The 24,545-nt window shown below is 46.1% G+C and overlaps 1 long non-coding RNA gene across 1 annotated transcript in view; it reads left to right on the top strand.

The window, feature by feature from the left end:
• LOC146064095 (uncharacterized) overlaps positions 1 to 24,545 on the top strand; it is a 157,713-nt gene that overhangs the window by 65,470 nt on the left and 67,698 nt on the right. Inside the window, exon 2 of the long non-coding RNA XR_014471747.1 lies at positions 12,870 to 13,077. This is a non-coding gene — a long non-coding RNA (uncharacterized LOC146064095). The remainder of the gene's footprint in view (positions 1 to 12,869; positions 13,078 to 24,545) is intronic.

The following is a 24,545-nucleotide window of genomic DNA, read 5'->3' as shown; positions in this document are numbered from 1 at the left end:
TTTACATTGGCTGAACGAGTGGGTACCACTGACTTGATACACTGCTGTTGGCAATGAGAACTCCATTGCTCGATCTGAAGCGTCTTCCAATTGATGTTGGGATTATGAAGACGAAACCAGGGAAGACCGAGGACAATTTCATAAGAAGATTTGGGAATGACAAGAAATTTGATCTGCTCCTGATGCAGCATGCCGACTCTAAGGGTGAGGAGGCTGGTACAGAAACGAACCTCACTGCCTGGGATTCTGCTGCCGTCAACTGCTGTAACCGCTAGGTGGGGAACTAATGGTTCCATAGGAATCTTCAGTTTGGAAACCAGGTCTTGAGAGATAAAATTCCTGGCTGACCCGGAATCTGCCAAGGCGGTGCTAGCATGGGTACCGGCAGGGGTATCCAAAGATATGGGCAAAACAAAGTCATTTTCTGGAGGAGATTTCACCACTTGACCCAACCTGACTCCTCCTTTACAGGTTAGGCTCGGTCGTTTCCCGAACGCTCGGGACAATTGTTAATGAAATGACTAGGAGCAGCACAATATATGCACAGACGATTGCGCTGCCTACGGGTACGTTCTTCGGGAGTCAGTCGTGATCTACCCACTTGCATTGGTTCTTCACGCGTAGGAGACTCAGAACGAATCTTGGGAGAAACTTTGGGAATTAACTTCTTGTGTTTTTCTAGTCCTCTCTCACGAAGACGTAGATCAATCTTGATACATAGAGATATAAGATCTTCCAATTGGTCAGGAAGATCGCGAGACGCCAGCTCATCTTTGATCCGGTCAGAGACTCCTAACCAGAAGGCAGCTGTGAGGGCTTCATTGTTCCACTGTAATTCAGACGCAAGAGTTTGAAAGTGGATTACATACTGCCCCATGGGACGGGACCCTTGCTTAATCTGGAGGATGTAGGTAGCTGCTGACACGGGTCGACCTGGCAAGTCGAATATGCGGCGGAAGGTCTGGATGAATTGATCATAGTCTGCCAGCAGAGGATCTGCTCTTTCCCATAAGGGTGATACCCACTTCAGGGCAGAACCAGTCAATAACGACACCATGTATGCAATTTTAATTCTGGCCGTAGGAAAGTTCTGAGGGATCAATTCGAACTGAATTTGGCATTGGTTGATAAACCCTCTGCAGGTCTTGGGGTCACCATCGTATTTGGTGGGTGCTGGCAGGTGGAGACGAGAAGGTAGGGCTGGTGTTGCTGATCGTACGGGAGAGGTTGACACAGAAGTCGACAGGGACTGTTGCAGGGTGTCCAACCGGCTGGACACATCCTGTAAGAATTTGATCACCTGCTGCTGAGTGGCTTCTTGGGTCTCCATTCTGGCAGCAACATTTTGAAGAACCGCTGGTCCCACACTTGGGTCTTGAGCCGAGTCCATCGGCCTTGAATATACTGTCAGGTCTGGGGTCTGTTGTGTTCCCGGCCCTGACCGTGGTGGACCAGTGGAGGGCGCTGTGTATCGGAAGGCTGGAGGCCTGATGAATGACATGCACAGAGCCAAAGCCTTGCGTACCAGAGTGTTGGCGGAGACTGTAAACAGAGGCGCGGAGTCTAACCTGCCAGCGGTATTCACCAGGGACCCCCGCAAGGGGATATGGACTTCGCTGCGTCTGACAGGCAGGTCGCGGCCCTCTGCCCTGGTCCTCTGGACGTAGGCTGTGAGTAGTAATGACACTGGAGACACGGGTAGGTGGAATAGTCTCTGGGAGGCACAGTGTGAAAGTATCAACACTGATGTCGACAGCTGGGTCGATGAGATCACTCAACTGCACGGTGGTAATAGCAGGAGGCTTCTGGAGATGATATGCCAGGTGAGGATGGTAACAGGAGTAATTACTCGACTGCAGAGTGGAATGGCAGGAGTCTTCTGGAGATGACAAACCAGGTAGTAACGGCAGAATCTGCGAGAGGTACACGGGGAGACCGGATAACCAGGAGCCTTTGGAAACAGCTGAACACAGGAGGTACTGAGGTCAGATGAACACATATTCAAGGCGATGACTGAGAGTTAGAGGCCGGAATATATCCCCCTCGCTGAGTACTGATTGGCTAGCTGCAGCAGCACCAATCAGTACAGGGAAAGAGTGAGCATACCTGAGAGGTATGCAGGTGTGTGGGTCAGAGGTTACCCAGGCTGAGCAGCGGGATTGGACCCCCTGGTCAGCTGAGTGCAAGTGTCATGGCGGCGCCAATGACGCACGGAGTCCACCATGCCGGCATGTCGATTACACGGGTCAGCGCTAGCCAAACATGGGACATCTTGCCAGACACTGACAGCAACCAGAGGCCTTACTCTCAACGCTGACCACCGGGAAGGTAATGGACGTGGTCTCAGACGGGGCTGAGACCCACGGTTTGTGACAGTACCCCCCCCCCCTTTTAGGGTGGGCACCGAACACCCTTTAGGCTTGGACGGGTTCTCTTCATGGAACACTTTGAGTAAACGGGGGGCATGCACATCTTCTGCATCGGCCCAACTCCTCTCCTCAGGACCATATCCTCTCCAATCAATGAGGTACTGGAGGCGCCCATATCGCCGACGAGAATCAATAATCTTGTTGATCTCGAATTCCACTCCCCTGCTGGTTCGAACTTTGGGTAGTGATGGTGAAGAAGCATGGAAGCGATTCAGGATGAGAGGGCGTAACAAAGAGATGTGGAATGAGTTGGGGATGCGTAAAGATTTGGGTAACTTCAACTTATATGCCACAGGATTGATCTTTTGAAGAACAGTGTAAGGACCAATAAATCTAGGAGCAAATTTCATAGAAGGGACCCTTAGTCTGAGATTTCGGGTAGAAAGCCAAACTCTATCCCCTGGACGCAACTCAGGAACAGCTCTTCTCTTGCGATCTGCAAAGAATTTGTACCTTGTTGAAGCTTTCTTGATGTTGGAATGAACCTCTCGCCAGATTTGAGAGAAATGTTTAACGGCTGCTGCGGCTGCAGGTACTTCTATCGCAGGTAAAGCTTCAAAATTGGGGGCACGGGGATTTTGTCCATAGACTATAAAGAAAGGGGAATGACCAGTGGTAGTGTGGTACCTGAAGTTATGAGCAAATTCTGCCCATGGGAGGAGTCTCGACCAGTCATCTTGAGAGGATGATATATAAAGACGTAGGAAGGTCTCTAGATCCTGGTTCACCCTTTCTGTCTGACCGTTGGACTGGGGATGATAGCCTGAAGAAAACTTTAATTTGATTTGGAATGCATCAGACAGGGCTCTCCAAAACCGTGCTACAAATTGTACCCCACGATCGGACACAATTTCATTAGGCAAGCCATGACTTTTGAAGATATGTTGTACAAACAGCTGAGCCAGACTGGGGGCGGACGGTAGCCCGGGTAATGGAATGAATCGGGCCATCTTGGAAAATCTGTCAACTATTACCCATATGGTATTATACTCTTGAGATTTGGGTAAGTCGCAGATAAAGTCCATTGAAATGTGAGTCCAGGGACGAGATGGAATGGACAGAGGATGGAGCTGGCCGGCTGGAGCTTGTCGGGACACTTTGTGCTGTGCACACTCTGGACATGAAGCCACAAACTCCTTCACCTCCTTGCCAATCTGCGGCCACCAATAGGATCTCTGAAGAATTTGTAATGTCCCCTGGGCGTTAGGATGCCCAGAGAATAATGACTTGTGTGCCCAGGAGAGAAGCTTCTGACGTAGTTCAGTGGAGACGAAGATTTTACCAGGAGGAGGCACAGGCGACACTTGCGTGGGAGCAAAGGCGATGGGGTCAAGAATGGGCCGATTCTCCTGTAGGTCAGAATCCTCTTGCATGGAACGAGATAAAGCATCAGCTTTCACATTCTGAGTACCTGGACGGTATAACAACTTGAAAGAGAAACGAGAGAAAAACAAGGACCAACGAGCCTGTCGAGGATTCATACACTGGGCAGAATGGAGGTATAACAGGTTTTTATGATCTGTGAAGATCGTCACGGGGAACTTGGCACCTTCTAAAAGATATCTCCATTCTTCGAGGGATAATTTGATGGCCAGTAATTCTTGGTCTCCAATAGAGTAATTTCTTTCTGCTGGAAGAAACTTGCGAGAGAAGAACCCACAGGGGTGGAGTTTTTCATCACTGTTCTTTTGGGATAATACAGCACCAACTCCTATATGAGAGGCATCTACCTCAAGAAAAAAGGGTTTGTTGACATCAGGCTGGGACAGTATAGGAGCAGTGACAAAGGCTTGTTTTAAAAACTGGAAAACTGCGACGGCTTCTGGAGGCCAGCTGGCTGGATTAGCCCCCTTTTTGGTGAGTGCGGTGATGGGTGCAATCAACGTGGAGAAGCCTCGAATGAATTTCCTGTAGTAGTTGGAAAACCCTATAAAGCGTTGGACTGCTTTGAGGGAAGTGGGTTGTGACCACCCGTTAATAGCCTCCAACTTCTCTGGATCCATACGTAAGTCAAAACCAGAAATGATGTAACCCAGGAAGGGCACGTAAGGAACTTCGAAGGTACATTTGGAAATCTTGCCGTACAGTTTGTTTCGGCGAAGACGAGACAATACTTCCTTGACCTGAGTTCGATGAGAGGATAAGTCTTTGGAAAAGATGAGGATGTCATCGAGGTATACCTCTCACTCGGTCGAAAAGTTCGGTAATTAAAGGAAGTGGGTAGCTGTTCTTGACTGTGATGTTGTTTAAACCTCGGTAATCGATGCATGGGCGAAGGCCTCCATCTTTTTTCTTTACAAAAAAGAAACCTGCGCCTGCTGGGGAACTGGAGGGCCGGATGAAGCCTTTCTGAAGATTCTCCTGTATGTATGCAGACATGGCTTGAGTCTCAGGAATGGACAATGGATAAGTTCGACCTTTAGGAGGGAATTTCCCTGGGAGGAGGTCAATTTTACAGTCCCAATCACGATGAGGAGGAAGAGTATCAGCAGACTGCTCGCAGAACACATCAGCGAATTCACTGTAGACTTCGGGGAGCCCAGGAAGAATTTTTACATTGGCTGAACGAGTGGGTACCACTGACTTGATACACTGCTGTTGGCAATGAGAACTCCATTGCTCGATCTGAAGCGTCTTCCAATTGATGTTGGGATTATGAAGACGAAACCAGGGAAGACCGAGGACAATTTCATAAGAAGATTTGGGAATGACAAGAAATTTGATCTGCTCCTGATGCAGCATGCCGACTCTAAGGGTGAGGAGGCTGGTACAGAAACGAACCTCACTGCCTGGGATTCTGCTGCCGTCAACTGCTGTAACCGCTAGGTGGGGAACTAATGGTTCCATAGGAATCTTCAGTTTGGTAACCAGGTCTTGAGAGATAAAATTCCTGGCTGACCCGGAATCTGCCAAGGCGGTGCTAGCATGGGTACCGGCAGGGGTATCCAAAGATATGGGCAAAACAAAGTCATTTTCTGGAGGAGATTTCACCACTTGACCCAACCTGACTCCTCCTTTACAGGTTAGGCTCGGTCGTTTCCCGAACGCTCGGGACAATTGTTAATGAAATGACTAGGAGCAGCACAATATATGCACAGACGATTGCGCTGCCTACGGGTACGTTCTTCGGGAGTCAGTCGTGATCTACCCACTTGCATTGGTTCTTCACGCGTAGGAGACTCAGAACGAATCTTGGGAGAAACTTTGGGAATTAACTTCTTGTGTTTTTCTAGTCCTCTCTCACGAAGACGTAGATCAATCTTGATACATAGAGATATAAGATCTTCCAATTGGTCAGGAAGATCGCGAGACGCCAGCTCATCTTTGATCCGGTCAGAGACTCCTAACCAGAAGGCAGCTGTGAGGGCTTCATTGTTCCACTGTAATTCAGACGCAAGAGTTTGAAAGTGGATTACATACTGCCCCATGGGACGGGACCCTTGCTTAATCTGGAGGATGTAGGTAGCTGCTGACACGGGTCGACCTGGCAAGTCGAATATGCGGCGGAAGGTCTGGATGAATTGATCATAGTCTGCCAGCAGAGGATCTGCTCTTTCCCATAAGGGTGATACCCACTTCAGGGCAGAACCAGTCAATAACGACACCATGTATGCAATTTTAATTCTGGCCGTAGGAAAGTTCTGAGGGATCAATTCGAACTGAATTTGGCATTATTTGATAAACCCTCTGCAGGTCTTGGGGTCACCATCGTGATTGGTGGGTGCTGGCAGGTGGAGACGAGAAGGTAGGGCTGGTGTTGCTGATCGTACGGGAGAGGTTGACACAGAAGTCGACAGGGACTGTTGCAGGGTGTCCAACCGGCTGGACACATCCTGTAAGAATTTGATCACCTGCTGCTGAGTGGCTTCTTGGGTCTCCATTCTGGCAGCAACATTTTGAAGAACCGCTGGTCCCACACTTGGGTCTTGAGCCGAGTCCATCGGCCTTGAATATACTGTCAGGTCTGGGGTCTGTTGTGTTCCCGGCCCTGACCGTGGTGGACCAACGGAGGGCGCTGTGTATCGGAAGGCTGGAGGCCTGATGAATGACATGCACAGAGCCAAAGCCTTGCGTACCAGAGTGTTGGCGGAGACTGTAAACAGAGGCGCGGAGTCTAACCTGCCAGCGGTATTCACCAGGGACCCCCGCAAGGGGATATGGACTTCGCTGCGTCTGACAGGCAGGTCGCGGCCCTCTGCCCTGGTCCTCTGGACGTAGGCTGTGAGTAGTAATGACACTGGAGACACGGGTAGGTGGAATAGTCTCTGGGAGGCACAGTGTGAAAGTATCAACACTGATGTCGACAGCTGGGTCGATGAGATCACTCAACTGCACGGTGGTAATAGCAGGAGGCTTCTGGAGATGGTATGCCAGGTGTGCTTCTCCTGTAATGTGTACCTCCGCAGGTTGCACACCCTGCCAGCGCTGACCTATGCAGTGCACCAAGCTGGTTGACTCAGATGGTTTCTCTGTGGGCAGGATGTGGATCACGTGGATGTTTCTGTGCAGGGTTTATCATACTACTACACAAGTATTTGCTTTCCAATATATGCATTGGGTCCTTGTATTGCTCACTTCCTACAGTGTAACCTTCGTAGTGCGCCCACCATGGCTGCCTCATCTGGTGCACTTGTGGATGGGATGAAAAATACATGGACCTGAGTATACACTGAAATCACCCATTTTGGGTAATTTCTTTTAGGGTTAATCTATTCCACCCAGGGTAATCCTATGCAGAGTGCCTAAAATGGCTGCCGCACCTGGTACCTTTTTAGCGTGGAGTACACAACCCATGGAAGTTATTATCCAAAATGCTGAACCACTTCCTCATTATGCTTACTGTGTGCTCAAGGGTTTCTTTTGTCTGTAACTTGTCTGTTACTGTACTACCTACATCCTCTGTATTGTGTGCATTGTTGTAATGTCTGTAAAGCGACATGAGTCCTGTTGGAGAAAGTGCGCTATATAAAATAGGAATTTGGTACTCACCGTTAATTCCCTTTCTCCAAATCCATAGGGGACACTGAAGTTACTACGCTGAGGATAGAGTGATGTATTGGAGGAGGAGAGGTAGAGTGTCCCTAGGGACACCTAAGAGCGCTGGATGTATTCTACCTGGTGATTTGGATCACAATTGAAATTATTATAACAGGCGAGACTGCTGCCGCTTTAAAAAGAGGATGTGTGGCCTCTTAAAGATACTAAGAAAAGATATGAAGTGACTTTGTCCCAATATGGGACGCTGTCACTTTAAGAAGCGCAGTCTAGCCCAGATGAATCAGTATTGAACACAGATTATAGTCAAATACTTTGGTGTATTTATTTTAAAAGGTTATACATATAAATGGATGAAGTGCACTTCACCATGACAATATTGAATAAAAACCACATACACAACAAACAACATAGAACATATAACATATAGTGCTGGCTGTTTGGATTTGAGGCAATTTTAACAGGCTTGGAAATAATATGGCATAGTGTTAGTTCCTTGGTGGCATTTTGTATTCCGTTTATAGTTACCAGTCCTTCATACAGTCTGTGGTCTCCAACAGCGATTAAGGGTGGATGAGCCTCCTTGTACAGGTACAATTCTGTGGGTGGCACGTTTCACTCCTCCTTTACCAGTGATGTAACTGGAAGAAATGCTGTCCACTGTAGGGATAACCCGGCTGGTGATGCCCTCCTTCTCTGCCCGGCGTCCTCCTGTGCTGTGGGCTGAGATGTACGGTCGCCGTGCAGAGAAGGAGGGCATCACCAGCCGGGTTATCCATACAGTGGACAGCATTTCTTCCAGTTACATCACTGGTAAAGGAGGAGTGAAACGTGCCACCCACAGAATTGTACCTGTACAAGGAGGCTCATCCACCCTTAATCGCTGTTGGAGACCACAGACTGTATGAAGGACTGGTAACTATAAACGGAATACAAAATGCCACCAAGGAACTAACAGTATGCCATATTATTTCCAAGCCTGTTAAAATTGCCTCAAATCCAAACAGCCAGCACTATATGTTATATGTTCTATGTTGTTTGTTGTGTATGTGGTTTTTATTCAATATTGTCATGGTGAAGTGCACTTCATCCATTTATATGTATTGGAGGAGTCTGCACTTTAAGAAATTGAAGTGTGGCATGGCTCCTCCCCCTCTATCCTCCCCTCAGACCTCAGTCTTAGTTAACCGTGCCTGAGAGGAGAAAAGAGACCAGGGTATCTCTGACAGAGACAGAGAGAGTTAAGAACAGTAAACAAAACATAACAGTCAACCATAACTGCAGACAATTGTGTCACAAACCGTGGGTCTCAGCCCCGTCTGAGACCACGTCCATTACCTTCCCGGTGGTCAGCGTTGAGAGTAAGGCCTCTGGTTGCTGTCAGTGTCTGGCAAGATGTCCCATGTTTGGCTAGCGCTGACCCGTGTAATCGACATGCCGGCATGGTGGACTCCGCGCGTCATGGGTGCCGCCATGACACTTGCACTCAGCTGACCAGGGGGTCCAATCCCGCTGCTAAGCCTGGGTAACCTCTGACCCACACACCTGCATACCTCTCAGGTATGCTCACTCTTTCCCTGTACTGATTGGTGCTGCTGCAGCTAGCCAATCAGTACTCAGCGAGGGGGATATATTCCGGCCTCTAACTCTCAGTCATCGCCTTGAATATGTGTTCATCTGACCTCAGTACCTCCTGTGTTCAGCTGTTTCCAAAGGCTCCTGGTTATCCGGTCTCCCCGTGTACCTCTCGCAGATTCTGCCGTTACTACCTGGTTTGTCATCTCCAGAAGACTCCTGCCATTCCACTCTGCAGTCGAGTAATTACTCCTGTTACCATCCTCACCTGGCATACCATCTCCAGAAGCCTCCTGCTATTACCACCGTGCAGTTGAGTGATCTCATCGACCCAGCTGTCGACATCAGTGTTGATACTTTCACACTGTGCCTCCCAGAGACTATTCCACCTACCCGTGTCTCCAGTGTCATTACTACTCACAGCCTACGTCCAGAGGACCAGGGCAGAGGGCCGCGACCTGCCTGTCAGACGCAGCGAAGTCCATATCCCCTTGCGGGGGTCCCTGGTGAATACCGCTGGCAGGTTAGACTCCGCGCCTCTGTTTACGGTCTCCGCCAACACTCTGGTACGCAAGGCTTTGGCTCTGTGCATGTCATTCATCAGGCCTCCAGCCTTCCGATACACAGCGCCCTCCACTGGTCCACCACGGTCAGGGCCGGGAACACAACAGACCCCAGACCTGACAGTATATTCAAGGCCGATGGACTCGGCTCAAGACCCAAGTGTGGGACCAGCGGTTCTTCAAAATGTTGCTGCCAGAATGGAGACCCAAGAAGCCACTCAGCAGCAGGTGATCAAATTCTTACAGGATGTGTCCAGCCGGTTGGACACCCTGCAACAGTCCCTGTCGACTTCTGTGTCAACCTCTCCCGTACGATCAGCAACACCAGCCCTACCTTCTCGTCTCCACCTGCCAGCACCCACCAAATACGATGGTGACCCCAAGACCTGCAGAGGGTTTATCAACCAATGCCAAATTCAGTTCGAATTGATCCCTCAGAACTTTCCTACGGCCAGAATTAAAATTGCATACATGGTGTCGTTATTGACTGGTTCTGCCCTGAAGTGGGTATCACCCTTATGGGAAAGAGCAGATCCTCTGCTGGCAGACTATGATCAATTCATCCAGACCTTCCGCCGCATATTCGACTTGCCAGGTCGACCCGTGTCAGCAGCTACCTACATCCTCCAGATTAAGCAAGGGTCCCGTCCCATAGGGCAGTATGTAATCCACTTTCAAACTCTTGCGTCTGAATTACAGTGGAACAATGAAGCCCTCACAGCTGCCTTCTGGTTAGGAGTCTCTGACCGGATCAAAGATGAGCTGGCGTCTCGCGATCTTCCTGACCAATTGGAAGATCTTATATCTCTATGTATCAAGATTGATCTACGTCTTCGTGAGAGAGGACTAGAAAAACACAAGAAGTTAATTCCCAAAGTTTCTCCCAAGATTCGTTCTGAGTCTCCTACGCGTGAAGAACCAATGCAAGTGGGTAGATCACGACTGACTCCCGAAGAACGTACCCGTAGGCAGCGCAATCGTCTGTGCATATATTGTGCTGCTCCTAGTCATTTCATTAACAATTGTCCCGAGCGTTCGGGAAACGACCGAGCCTAACCTGTAAAGGAGGAGTCAGGTTGGGTCAAGTGGTGAAATCTCCTCCAGAAAATGACTTTGTTTTGCCCATATCTTTGGATACCCCTGCCGGTGCCCATGCTAGCACCGCCTTGGCAGATTCCGGGTCAGCCGGGAATTTTATCTCTCAAGACCTGGTTACCAAACTGAAGATTCCTATGGAACCATTAGTTCCCCACCTAGCGGTTACAGCAGTTGACGGCAGCAGAATCCCAGGCAGTGAGGTTCGTTTCTGTACCAGCCTCCTCACCCTTAGAGTCGGCATGCTGCATCAGGAGCAGATCAAATTTCTTGTCATTCCCAAATCTTCTTATGAAATCGTCCTCGGTCTTCCCTGGTTTCGTCTTCATAATCCCAACATCAATTGGAAGACGTATTTGACTATAATCTGTGTTCAATACTGATTCATCTGGGCTAGACTGCGCTTCTTAAAGTGACAGCGTCCCATATTGGGACAAAGTCACTTCATATCTTTTCTTAGTATCTTTAAGAGGCCACACATCCTCTTTTTAAAGCGGCAGCAGTCTCGCCTGTTATAATAATTTCAATTGTGATCCAAATCACCAGGTAGAATACATCCAGCGCTCTTAGGTGTCCCTAGGGACACTCTACCTCTCCTCCTCCAATACATCACTCTATCCTCAGCGTAGTAACTTCAGTGTCCCCTTTGGATTTGGAGAAAGGGAATTAACGGTGAGTACCAAATTCCTATTTTATATAGCGCACTTTGTCCAACAGGACTCATGTCGCTTTACAGACATTACAACAATGCACACAATACAGAGGATGTAGGTAGTACAGTAACAGACAAGTTACAGACAAAAGAAACCCTTAAGCACACAGTAAGCATAATGAGGAAGTGGTTCAGCATTTTGGATAATAACTTCCATGGGTTGTGTACTCCACCCTGACAAGGTACCAAGTGCGGCAGCCATTTTAGGCACTTTGCATAGGATTACCCTGGGTGGAATAGATTAACCCTAAAAGAAATTACCCAAAATGGGTGATTTCAGTGTATACTCAGGTCCATGTATTTTTCATCCCATCCACAAGTGCACCAGATGAGGCAGCCATGGTGGGCGCACTACGAAGGTTACACTGTAGGAAGTGAGCAATACAAGGACCCAATGCATATATTGGAAAGCAAATACTTGTGTAGTAGTATGATAAACCCTGCACAGAAACATCCACGTGATCCACATCCTGCCCACAGAGAAACCATCTGAGTCAACCAGCTTGGTGCACTGCATAGGTCAGCGCTGGCAGGGTGTGCAACCTGCGGAGGTACACATTACAGGAGAAGCACATGGTGGGGTAGATGTGTGCTGCAGGGGTGGGGGAGAGAGCTATGGATGGGCAATGAGAAATATCAAGGGGTAATAGGATAAATATGGAGTGAGCAATATGGAAAGTATAATGAGATGTGTATGAAGGAGGAATCAGGGGAGATGAGACAGCAATGGAAGAGAGGAGGCATATAGATATGGTGAGATGGGGCAGTGGGGGAAGTTTGGCAGTGGTAATCAGACAACAGTGAAGATATGAAGAGTTTGATTTTGAGGAGATATTGAGAGAGACCTGTATGTGTTAAATGTTTGTTGTTTGGCAAAGGGGGGATTTAATGTGGGTGTGTGTGTGTGTGTGGGGGATTGAGTTATTTGTCCATTCTTAAATACCTTTTACTTAATGTTTCAAGGCGAGTCACTAAAAAATATATACAATGATGAATAAAAAAACATATAGGGGGACATTTACCAAAATGGATTCGTAGAAAAAAGGTGTATTCGTAGGCAGAAATACACCTTTTTTTGTACGAATCTGTATTTTCGGCCAAAGCATTAACCCTACCGACCAGTCAGCCTGGCCAGGGGCCCTGGGGGAGTGGGGACCCCCCAATAAAGGGGTCCCCCCCCTCCAGGACTTACCTCACCAGGCTGAAGCCTGGTGTTGTCCTCGATGCCCCTGGGCGGTGGGCATCGAGCTGATAGTGGTGTAAAAAATAGAACAAACTATTGTTTTTTACTGTGGCACTACAAGTGCCAGCAAGCCTCCCCAGCAAGCTGGGACTTGGAGAACCACAAGTCCCAGCCTGCTGGGCATTAAAGGGCCCGCTGGGTCTTGTAGTGCCACAGTAAAAAAAATAGTTAAATAAAACACACTGACACCCATTTTAAATAAAAGTTTAATACACACATTACATACATACTGATACTTACCTTTCTTGATCCCACAGGTAGCCCTGGTCCTGATGTCCTGTGTCGTCCTCCAGGTCCATGTAGGCTGTCTGCATCGTCCTCCAGGTCCATGTCGACGGTCCGTGTCGTCCTCCAGGTCCATGGCGGTGTCCGGGTCCGAAGAAATCCATGTTGGAGCTGTGGAAGGAAATCCTACTCACCTGGTCCTGCGCTGAAGAAGTCTTCTCTTGATCCGACGTAATCCAGGTAATGTTGAAGCTGTCGCCGGTCCCCGCTGTTTCCGCTGTCTCTGCATCGCGCTGAGGAGAGATGTTGAGATGTTTCATATTCGGCGCCTCTCCTCAGACTGAATTCTATTGGCCGCCTAGCGGCCAATCAGGAGCCGAGAAATTGTGTCAAAGCTGCACTTTAATAAATAACAACAGACAAGACTGAAATATCTGACTTATCCCATACACTAGAAAAAAAAATGAATTTTTGTTCAGATTGTATAAACACTGTGAATATGCAATGTACAGAAGTAGCCACACCTATCTATACCATGATGTGTATGCCATGCAACTAGTTGGAGAACAGAGAGGTAGATGTACTGTATGAAGTAGTGATAAGGGAGGAGAAGTGAGCCAGAGGAGAAGTGGCCCATGGCAACCAATCAGCACTGAAGCAACAGCTATAATTTGCATCGTATAAAATTACATCTGTATGGGGTTCAAAGATCGCAGATTTTAAACCAAATATCAATTGGAATTGGAAAATAAGGTTTTTCAACAGGTTTATTTTCACAGATCAATCATGACTGTAAATTGCTAGTGTATGGTAATAATCACGTTTTGTAGATCTCTACTAGTAAAATGACAATCCTTTCAATATTGGCAAATCTGTATTTGCTGAAAGTAATTTGCAAATTACTTAAAAATATATTTAATGTATAGTGCATATTGATGGATAGGGGAATTGTTAGGAAGGTATCAGTGGACCCACTCCCTAACTCTATTGCCCTGGCCTAGCGTCCACGGATACATGCAGGGCTAGGCTTTGCCTGTACCCGTCCCGGCTGGAAGGGCGAATTAGGTCCGCCCAGACTCCGTTACAGGCAGGTCTTATGGTGGGACAACGTATCCATGGAGACGGACCAGGAGCAAGAGGACAGACTAACTAACAAGGACAATAGCGGGCCACTGATCCCCTAACTGACAGGTGAGCCAACGTGGCCCGAGGGGGTGACAGTACCTTGGGCAGTACAGATGTTATAATACACAAGGATATAATAAGCAATACTGGTGTAACAATACACAAGGATGTGATAAGCAATACCAGTGTAACAATACACAATGGTGGAATATAAATAAATGTAACAGCAATCCAGAATAAGCTGCAGGAGAACCCCTGACTTATCTGTGAGATGAAGTCCACAGAGGAAAGTCAGAGATCAGCAGCGCTGACAGGCAGGAGTCCTGACCAGGCACGGAAACACTGGCACGATGATGCTGTATGCTGGATACACAATCTAACAGACACTCTGGTAGCGGGGATGCAAACCAGGAACCGGTAACACTCTGAGACTAGGCGGCACACAGAACTATAACCGGCGCCATAGTCTTGGAGCAAGCCCCTTAAAAAGCACGCCTGTAGGCGGGGTGACGTAATTGCCAATAGCTGTGCGACCCGTAATCAGAATAGAAGCTTGGGGCGTTGCTTAGCAACGTCCCCGACGCTTCCCCGTGCTGCTGCACCCTGAGCGGTGGAAGTTCGGGTCGTTGCCTAGCAACGTACCGACACTTCCGCCCAGCACAGCCTGACGATCGCCGGAGACGCTGCTGTCCCTGCTTCCGCAGCGCCGGAACTGACAGGAGAGCAAGGGCACAGCAAGACCTCCCCCGGCGCTTGACAGGAATATTTAAATTGGGAAAAAATATATATATATTTTTTTTTGGTGGTTGCTGGTGTATGGTGGACTTTAGAGCTGTAATGATAAAATGCTATTCCTATACAAAAGCTGCACCTAATAATTAATCAATATAAGAAGCAGAAAATGTAGTAAACATATTGAACAACAGAGGGAGCATACTGCATTTGCCTACCCACAAAATGTTTACGAATTCTGTAATTTTTTTTCTGAGGGGGGTCTGCAATTAAAAATTAGGAAAGTAAAAAGCCATAAGATTTGATTTAGATCTGACTGCTGCTATGTGAAATTGCCTGCAGGTCTGCAACAGAGGCCCCTAACAGCGCGGAAAATTGATTGCTGTTCTGCAAATCAATTCACAACTCACTCGCCATCAAATGATTTCCCCAGTCTGTGCAAGTGTGCAACTCTGCGGCAGATACAGGCTGATCGAGGCCAGAGCTGATGTTACATGCCCTTCCTGAAAATGCCTGGGCATGCTTGCATTTCTCCTGACACTCACAGAAACATCTGGTTGCCACCCACAGATGGCGACTTCATGTCAACCATACTGCAAGTGGTTTGCGAAAAATGATTTGCTGATCTTTGTTGGTATGGTGCCGTGTATGTGTGCAGCGGCTCTGATGTTTGATAATTAATAGGCTTGAGAATTTGCACAATAGCACTCAGGTCTGAATAACCCCCATAATCCTTCACTATGCTGCTTTAAAACACCAGTGTAGTATTTCCTATCCCAGAGCTTATGCTGCAAAGTGCTCCTTCATCTCTTACCTTATGAAACTGCCATTTTAGGCGCTGTTGGACTGCCGGTAGTCCCGACTGCCGGTAGTCCAACATGGGGTCAACCGCACCAGTGGCTCTCTGTGCTTGCCACAGGTTCTATTTTCCCTCTATGGGGGTCGTGGACCCGCACAAGGGAAAATAGCCCCTGTCAGTCGGGTCTGTCGGGAATTTAGCAGTCGGGATTCTGATGTCGGAGAAACAACCGTCGGAATCCAGACTGTTAGAGGCAGTGACGTAGCTACGTTTTGGGCGCCCCCCCCCCATCGCCGCCCCGCCGAGCACCCCTACCCCGCCGCCCCGCCGAGCACCCCTACCCCGCCGCTCCGCCGAGCACCCCTACCCCGCCGCCCATGCAAACCCCCCCTTAATCCCCCACAGCCTTACCTATCGCGCTGGTCCCGGCGGCTCCGTTCTTCTGCTGAGGACCACCAGAAAATGGCCGCCCCCATACAGCAAACAGTTTCAGAGAACTGTGTGCTATATGGGGGCGGCCATTTTGTGGTGGTCCTCAGCAGAAGAACGGAGCCACCGGGACCAGCACGATAGGTAAGTCTGCGGGGGATTGAGGGGGGGTTTAACTATAGCACCTGCGCCCCCGGCGCCCCCACATGCACAGCGCCCCCCCCCCCCCCGCGGTGGCGGGGGCTGCGGTGCTATAGTTACGCCCCTGATTAGAGGGTCATCCGACACCCTTTTGTCCAGTCTAATATAGAGATGTGCAGGCTCTGATTTACTCTGATTTCAAAGCATGATCTTATTGGCTATCAACTGTCAACAACTGTCATATGATTTGGGATAATCAATAAGATCCTGCTTTGAAATCAGAGTAAATCAGAGCCTGCACATCTCTAGTCTAATATGCAGTGCCAAAACTGGTGCCAGTCTTATAGGCAGTACCATACATGCTGTCCAGTGTAATATAAGCAGCGTGTTTTACAGCCACCAAATTTGTATCTGTTTACCATGGCATTTAATAATATCTGTGAATCTCCCATGCAATCTCCCCGGCAAATTCACTAAATATTGAAACCATATGCTTGGTCTCTGGTGTCCCGTTTATCACGCAGTACTAAACCTGGTGCCAGTCACATATGCAGAGCACTCTCTATTGCAGACTATTATTTAGTGCCAGACTATTATTTAGGGCCGGTTCTTAGTTGGGGCCAAAGCAATAAAAACATGCAAATAGCTTTGGACCTAGATAAACTAAGTTTAAATGCTGTTTTTTGCTTCATTCTTAAGAATCAGTTTCTTGGTGTCCCATCTAATAAAGCAGTTAACAGTCTTGTGCACCTCCTAAAATTCCCTGCTATAGCTAGTGCCTAATCTAGTAAGCAAAACATACATGTGATACATCATGGGCAGTACGGATGGTGTAATGGTTAGCATTACTTCCTCACAGCGCTGAGGTCATGGGCTCGAACCCCACCCGGCCCTAACTGTGTGGAGTTTGTATATTCTCCCAGTGCTTGCATGGGTTTCCTCAAGGTACTCCGGTTTCCTCCCACAATCCAAAAATATACTGGTAGGTTAATTGGCTTCCAACAAAAGTAACCATAGAATAATTGTGTGTGAATGTACATGTTACATGTGGTAGGGGAATATAGATTGTAAGCTTGTTATGTCTGTTTGTATTTTTCTTGTGTCCCACCACTAGGGGTCATCAGGCACCTGCTGGACGTTCTCTATAGACTCTGAGGGATCTCAGCCTGGTGTTTGAGACAATTAGCTCATATTGGACACCTTTGAGCTGCCTATATATTCCCTCTGATACCAGCACTCAGGGTTGGTCATTGTCTGTCTGTCCTGGGTGTTGGAGGGAGTACTCTTAGCCCTTGTCTTATGCCCCAGCTTCAGTTACCTGCCCCTGTGTACTTCAGTCATTTGTACCAGTACGCTTCAGTTACTTGCACCTGTGTTCTTCAAGTCATCTGCACCAGTGTTCTTGAGTTCCTGCCGCTCTGCCAAGTTCTTGCCAAAGATTCCTGTACCTCTTCCAAGATTCCTGCCAATTTCCTGCCAAAGTTTCGGTACCTCTGCCAAAGTCCTGCACTCCTACCACTTCACATTATGTTTTGCTCCCCAGTCTGTTACCTGCATTGATGTTTGGTGAGCACTAAAGTCTGTCCCGGTTGTTTTCTGCATTGTTCCTGTGTACCACATATTCTTTATTAAACATCCTGCATTTTCCTGCCATATGTTTGTTTTGTGGATGTTTGCTTGCAGCTCCAAGGGTTAACCTTAACAAAGCTCCACTGGGGCAGGGACTGATGTGAATGCTCAAATATTCTCTGTCAAGTGCTGCGGAATATGTATGCACTATATAAGAAACGTAATAAAAGTAATGTAATGGTCATGGCTGAGCATTTTGTGTTTTACAGGCCTAATGCATGATTTGGATTTGTACGCTAAACTGATATTTGGGGTTCGCACATGTTCAGAATGGATTCAGCAAGATCGATATGCTGCAGCATTTGAGGGCCACAGCATGGCAGCAACTGGGTCCAGTTTACAAAATGGGGGCATGTCACTGCCATTTTGTGGGTGTGACAAGCCCAGTGGTCTGGGTCATCGGACTTCCTGAACCCAGCTGACCAGTTCCGATGGCCATTCTGAGTAAGCTTTGACTGGCCGAGTGTTGCAACCATCATGGGCGCTGATCACAATGGTGATCTGATGCTGCTCTTGGCTCACAAATGATTGCAGGAGGCATCTTCTTCCTACAGCTGCATCTTGTTGCATTTTGAATTATATTTGCATTGTATTACTGTTGTGTAATGATCTGAATCAGGCCCCTAGAACTTTGGCATACCAGAGGACTATATGGGAGTTTAGTAATGAGCTGCTGCCTTTAAAGTGCCTCTGATATCTACAGCATTTGTCACATAAGCCCCGTACACACGGGGGAGATATATTGCTCAGCCATATATTGCTAGCAATATATTGCTCAGTGTCTCCTTTTCATCAGCGACCAGAGATGGTCGCTGATGAAAGGGAACCTCTACCAGCGATGCCGCAGAGGTAATTAGCTGGTCGCAGGAGCAAGCTCCCGCGACCAGCGATTACAATGGGGCTGAAAACGGGAGCGCGGACCCAGCGATTTATCGCCGGGGCACACTTCCATCACTGGCAATATGGTCGCCTGCGACCATATTCCCAGCGATTATAGCCCCTATCGCCCCCGTGTGTACACAGCTATAGTTAGATTTTCTAGATCCGTGAAACTGTAAAGGTGCAGCCCACAGCTATCACATGTAATAGTTTAACTTAAGTGATTGGAGGAATGAAGTGGTTATAGGGAAAGGTGACTATCATGGTTCTCGTTGAAGCCATGCTATCCATATTCACAGGCCTACTGCACTTAGGCCTAAATGTAGGTCTGATAATTTAATTAATTCAACAATATATCTGTTTGCACAGCTTTTTGAAAAAAATGGAAACTTGTCAATAGTATTCAATATATGACAAACCAATTCATGGCATTTACTAAGTACAGTTTATTGCAGTAATGCTTAGAACAATGTAAATAAAACATATCAAGAATGAGAGCACCTACAACTGCATATTTGCAATGTTTAAAAATATTATACTTACACATCAAACAGAATGGGTGCATGTTTCCTTCTGGTTTTATATATAGCAAAACTGATTGCCTGTAGCATCGACTGACATTTATACATTCCCGGGCCAATACAGGATATTCTCTAGACCTCCGTGATTAAGCATCAGCTCTATTTAGAAATCTGTCATCAAAGAGCTGCTAAATAAAGTCACCTGCCATCATAGATGAACTATATTTAGACACCTCTGATTTGATATCTGCTCTTTACACAGCATCACAGATCTCCATACAAACATCTGCAGCCTATGTGATTTCATTTGTAGTTATTATGTTTCTAATTTGGATAGTAATGATAAAACAAGACATTATTATACTGCTGTCTGTGCTGGTACCAGCAACACATTCTTAATGCTTTAAAATGTTCATAAAACCTGTCAACCAATGTGTAATATATGACAAAACCACAACACAGAACTTGCATTCTACAGAATCATAACCATTAGCATTTTAACCATACTGATACTGTCTTTCTGGTGTCTACAGGGTCGCTGTCCATATTGTGACTGAGGACATCCCCATTGTATTCCATTAAAATAACACTTAGCCATACTTTCTGATCTTTGTAGCCTTTTCTCTGCTGTTATGCTGCTATGATGGTGGCGGGCACAGGCTTATTGCACCATAACAAGCGGTTTTATGAGAATTCTGTCATATTGGTCACTCTCCAATTTCCAGCATAATCCTTCCTGTCCTGTCCACTTCACTAGCGAGTCAACTACCAGTTGTGGGAGAGAAGGTGAGTATGCACTTAGACCCTTTGCACAGCCTTCCAAAGACAGAGACTCAACAATGCATCTGTAGATGGTTTATTATTTCATGGGATCATTTGGACAAGAATTACTCTACCTCTAATGCAGAGCTTGCATACAGGCAGTGTGATCCACAGGTCGAAGCAAAATGTCCCCAGACACTTGACGTTTTCCGGTATTCTGGCGCACTTGTTTATACATGGTTAAAACAGGTATTTTAAATAAATAACATTTCTATCAATAAAAATGCATAAAATTGCCTTTTGGAAATATACCCTCTATAATCCAATAACACAGGCATGTGCTATAGCTTCCAATACCAAGGAGGTTTCATTCAGAATCATAAACATGCAGGCAACAAAAACAATCCTGTAGCCTGCATTATTTTACAATAGGTTCCCAGCGTTGTTTGTCATTTGTGGTGTGATGTGACAAATATACAAAGCACTGTTCATAATGAGCTTAGGTGCTGATTTAAAGTCAGACACAAGTTAATTTGCCTGTCATAATTATGTGTCCCATGCAAAATACTAAACCGTGCATTTGCAAAACTTGTAATAATATTTTCTGCCTTGTGTAGTTAATATTTGCAGCCTCAACCACAAGGCTTAAAGAACATGCGAATAGAGTTCAGCAGTGGTGTGAGAATGCACTTTGGGGGTCATTTAGGTGCTATTGCACCTGTAATATCATGCACAAAGTACAGATCATGTTCAGTATCTGTGCATGCTCCAGACTTGTTCTGCACAAGCCCAAATGGGTCCTGCAATGTTGGAAGCATTAAGGCAGCAGACTGTGTTGGAGGGCGGTGATGGCCACCGTTTGTGAAAACACTGCTGTTCGGGGGAGGGAGGGAAGAGGCCAGGTATCTCCGTCATAGGATCCAAGGAAGCAGCAGTGATAGCAAATCCAGCCACACCTGAATGATAACCCTCTACCTATAGTCTTGTAGTTGCCCCTTTACTTTGGTGTCCACGTTTAAAAATGTCGCTTTTCAAAACTACATTTTTACGCTTACACAAGACAGATGCAAACACAGCGCACAAATAGTATATGCAGATGTGCATACCATTGTTGGATTGTAAGCCAAGGTATCTTTTATGCCCTACTATAAGCTAGCCTATATTTATGCCCTACTATAAGCCAGCCTTTTAGTGTTGGTTACTTCTGGAAGACATACTGAATTGTAAAGGTCTCTTTAGTTTTTCGCAAACACATATTTTCTTACATCCGCAGGGTGATGCATGTAGTGCCATCATTTTGAGCACAAGTTAGCATAAAATATAGCCAACTATCTACAAACACTTCAAATCAATCAATAATAAATAGGGTCAATGTGATCTTGTATTCATATGCTAGACAAACACTCCAGGGAAACCAATGCTACCCTAAATATCTGTTGTCAGACTACAACCCATCAAAAAATAATTGATGTTTTAAAGCGAATTTTTTTTTCAGTCCAGTGTATGGGGAAAATGTACCGAAATGGAAGTTCTATATCACATGGCATGGCCAACCAATCAGAATCTTTTAGCACCTTCTAGAAGATAATAGATAGTGGGGAAATTTACAAAGAATATGACTAGGTTCCATTGGTATCTGTATTCTGGCTACGCCTGTCTACGACTGGCATCAGTGTGTATTTGTAATACGTATGCCTATTTATTTATCACATTTACAAAGCTGTTGTTCTTATGAAATTTGTATTTTCCAATGGCGTACAGATTCGTATTGTTCCATGCGTATTCTTATTTGCGTACCATACATATTTTAGCCAGTTCTACGGAGAGGGAAATGTATGCTTTCTTTGCTTGGGAGTGTTCTCTCAGCCATATACAGTATAAGCCCCCTACATCCAAGCTCCTTGAGGGTTTAGCTATGCAGAGAGGAGAGTGCGGTGAGTAGGTGAAGTTTGTTTGGGGTTTTGCTGCTTGTAGTTAAGATTTTCTGAGTGGATTTTTGTTGTTGTGTAAATCTTGTCTGTGTAGTAGCTTTATAAGGGTGTCTTATTTTGAGTCTGTGTCATTTGTATTTGCGGACTTCAAACATTGTTTGTGAGTGTGTGTTTAATGGTCTTTTATAAGGCACACACTTGTGCATGTGAGTAGCTGAGGGCTAATATGTGAATACTTTCATGTGAAAATCTACAACATGTAAAATACTCCTCAAATTTGAGGAGTATTTTTTTTTTGTTTTTTTTTTTTAACTTTTTTTTGTATTTTATTTATGCGTCGTATATGCATAAATTTTGTATTTCCCAATACAAATTATTAGTACAGTACACTTCAAAATAACATTGGAGTTATGTAAAATACAAGGCGTATTCTTTTGATGGCGTATTTATTCATATACCTACAGTAATACGAATATGAATGGTATGATCGGCCGAAAAAAAGCAAAATACTGATGTACTTCCACATTAGTAAATTAAAAATGACGAATACATGCCCGTATTTCAATATAACTGAATATGAATACGCCAGTTCCTACCGTATTTTGCTTAGTAAACTTCTCCCAGTATCTGATTGGTTGCCCATAGCAACATCCCATGTGAAACAAAACTCCCATCTTAGTAACTTTTCCCCTATGTATCTGTTCTTTTCTCCTGACCAGAGGTTCTCTAATGCAGTCCTCAAGGCACCCCAATATTCTAGGTTTAAAGTTTCCATGCAATTTGGTATAACCATCTGTGCTGAGCCATGGCTATACCTAAAACCAGGATCATTGGCGTGCCCAGAGGACCACGTTTGAGAACCTCTGCTTTAGACCAGTACTTCTCAAATCGAGTCCTTATAAAATAGAGGACACATTAACAGTGCATTTTTTCCATATTCCCTTGTTGGAGCACAGATGTATTTATCATTTAGAACAGGCATGTCCAACCTGCGGCCCTCCAGCTGTTGTGAAACTACACATCCCAGCATGACTTGCCATAGTTTTAACATTCCCTAATAGCAAAACTGTGGCAAGGCGTGATGGGGCTTATAGTTTCACAACAGCTGGAGGGCCATAGTTTGGACATGCCTGATTTAGAAGATCCATTAATTAGTCCACTTTTGATTTTGCGAAGACCTGTAATATATTCACCGTCCGTGTGTCCCAAAGACCCACAGGATGCTGTAATATTAATAAAATATATCAATCCAATATTAGGTTTGCTTTGTATAGTCCACAGGTTCTCAAAGTTGGTCCTCAGGACCCCACACAGTACATGTTGTGCAGGTCTCCTACAGAATCAAGTGAAATAATTAGTTCCACCTGTCAGGTGACCTGGAAAATGCGAACTGTCTGGTGTCCTGAGGATCGTGTTTGAAAATCAATGTTCTAGTCTAATAAATCGAATTAAACCAAGCATCTGCTCTACTTTGTATTCTACACTCTCACTGCTGCCTCTCAGATACAGTCTTCTAGATGCAATAAGGATCCACCATCCTATCTGCATATACACTGTTCGGCCTGATTTTTAAGTGCCAGACATTACAACTGGAAAATAATTTACATGGCTTCCCAGTTGTGATGTCAGTCACTGACAACCTCTGCAGCAAGTGTACAATGGTCAGCTGACCACCTGAACACAAAGCACGATGCTTTGATATATCGGCCATCAGCTGTACTGCACAGTCAAAGCGATATGTCTGTAAAGGACATAGTTCAAAGACATAACTGGTACCAGTGGCGTAGCTTGTGTAAGGCAGCCCCCGCCACTGCTTGGAGGAGCGGGGGCTGTGTGGGCGCCGGCTCCCACCCGGTGCACTGAGTGACAAGGCTGCAGAAGTGTCATTCACAAATAAATGACAATATATACAAATGCTGCTGTATATAGTGTGGTGAGAGGGAGCGGGCGGTTGGCTGTCCAATGGGCGGGCGGGTGGCTGTCCAATGGGAGGGCGGGCGGGCGGCTGTCCAATGGGAGGGAGGCTGTCCAATGGGAGGGCGGGCGCGCGGAGCAGCAAGTGCTATAGAGCTGGCAGCGCAATTCTCACCGGAAGCAGCAGGGTCAGTTCGGGGAGCAGGATCATGGGTGGGAACGGAGCTGGCAGCAGTAAACCAAATGCAGGATCAGCGGGCACATCTGCGGTAAGGTGCCTTTTCCCTGGCTAGTCCTGTAGTCACAACCCGCTAAAGGTGGCGGGGGAGGGGAGAAGATATTTATATATAGACAGTGGATAGATGTATATATATATATATATATATATATGAATATATATATATGAAAGAGACACTGCATGCATGCATTTATGTATGTATGTATGTATGTATGTATGTATGTATGTAAGGCAGTGTATGCATGCATGTATGTTTTTAATGCAGTGTATGTATGTATTTATGTATGTGAGGCAGTGTATGTATAGATATATGTATGAAGGAGGCAGTGTATGTGTGTATACCTTATATGTAGCTGGTGTGTATGTATGTGAGAGGCAGTGTGTGTGTTTATATATAATTCAGCAATGGTGTATGTATGTATGTATGTATGTATGTTAGAGATGGAGTGTCTATGCATGCAAGCAGCTTGGTATGTATTCATGGTAGAGGTGATCTATGTATGTATGTATGTGAGAGGTGGTGTGTGTATGTATGTATATATCTATGAGCAGCAGAATAAAATAAAAGACATATAGGTGTGTATGTGGCAGAAATAAAAGGAGATAGT

This window comes from Crinia signifera, chromosome 3 (assembly GCF_055691185.1).
Source record: "Crinia signifera chromosome 3, ASM5569118v1, whole genome shotgun sequence".
NCBI classification, from domain to species: domain Eukaryota; kingdom Metazoa; phylum Chordata; class Amphibia; order Anura; family Myobatrachidae; genus Crinia; species Crinia signifera.
The sequence above is the reverse complement of the archived record's forward strand: the minus strand, read 5'-3'. Positions and strand labels throughout refer to the sequence as shown.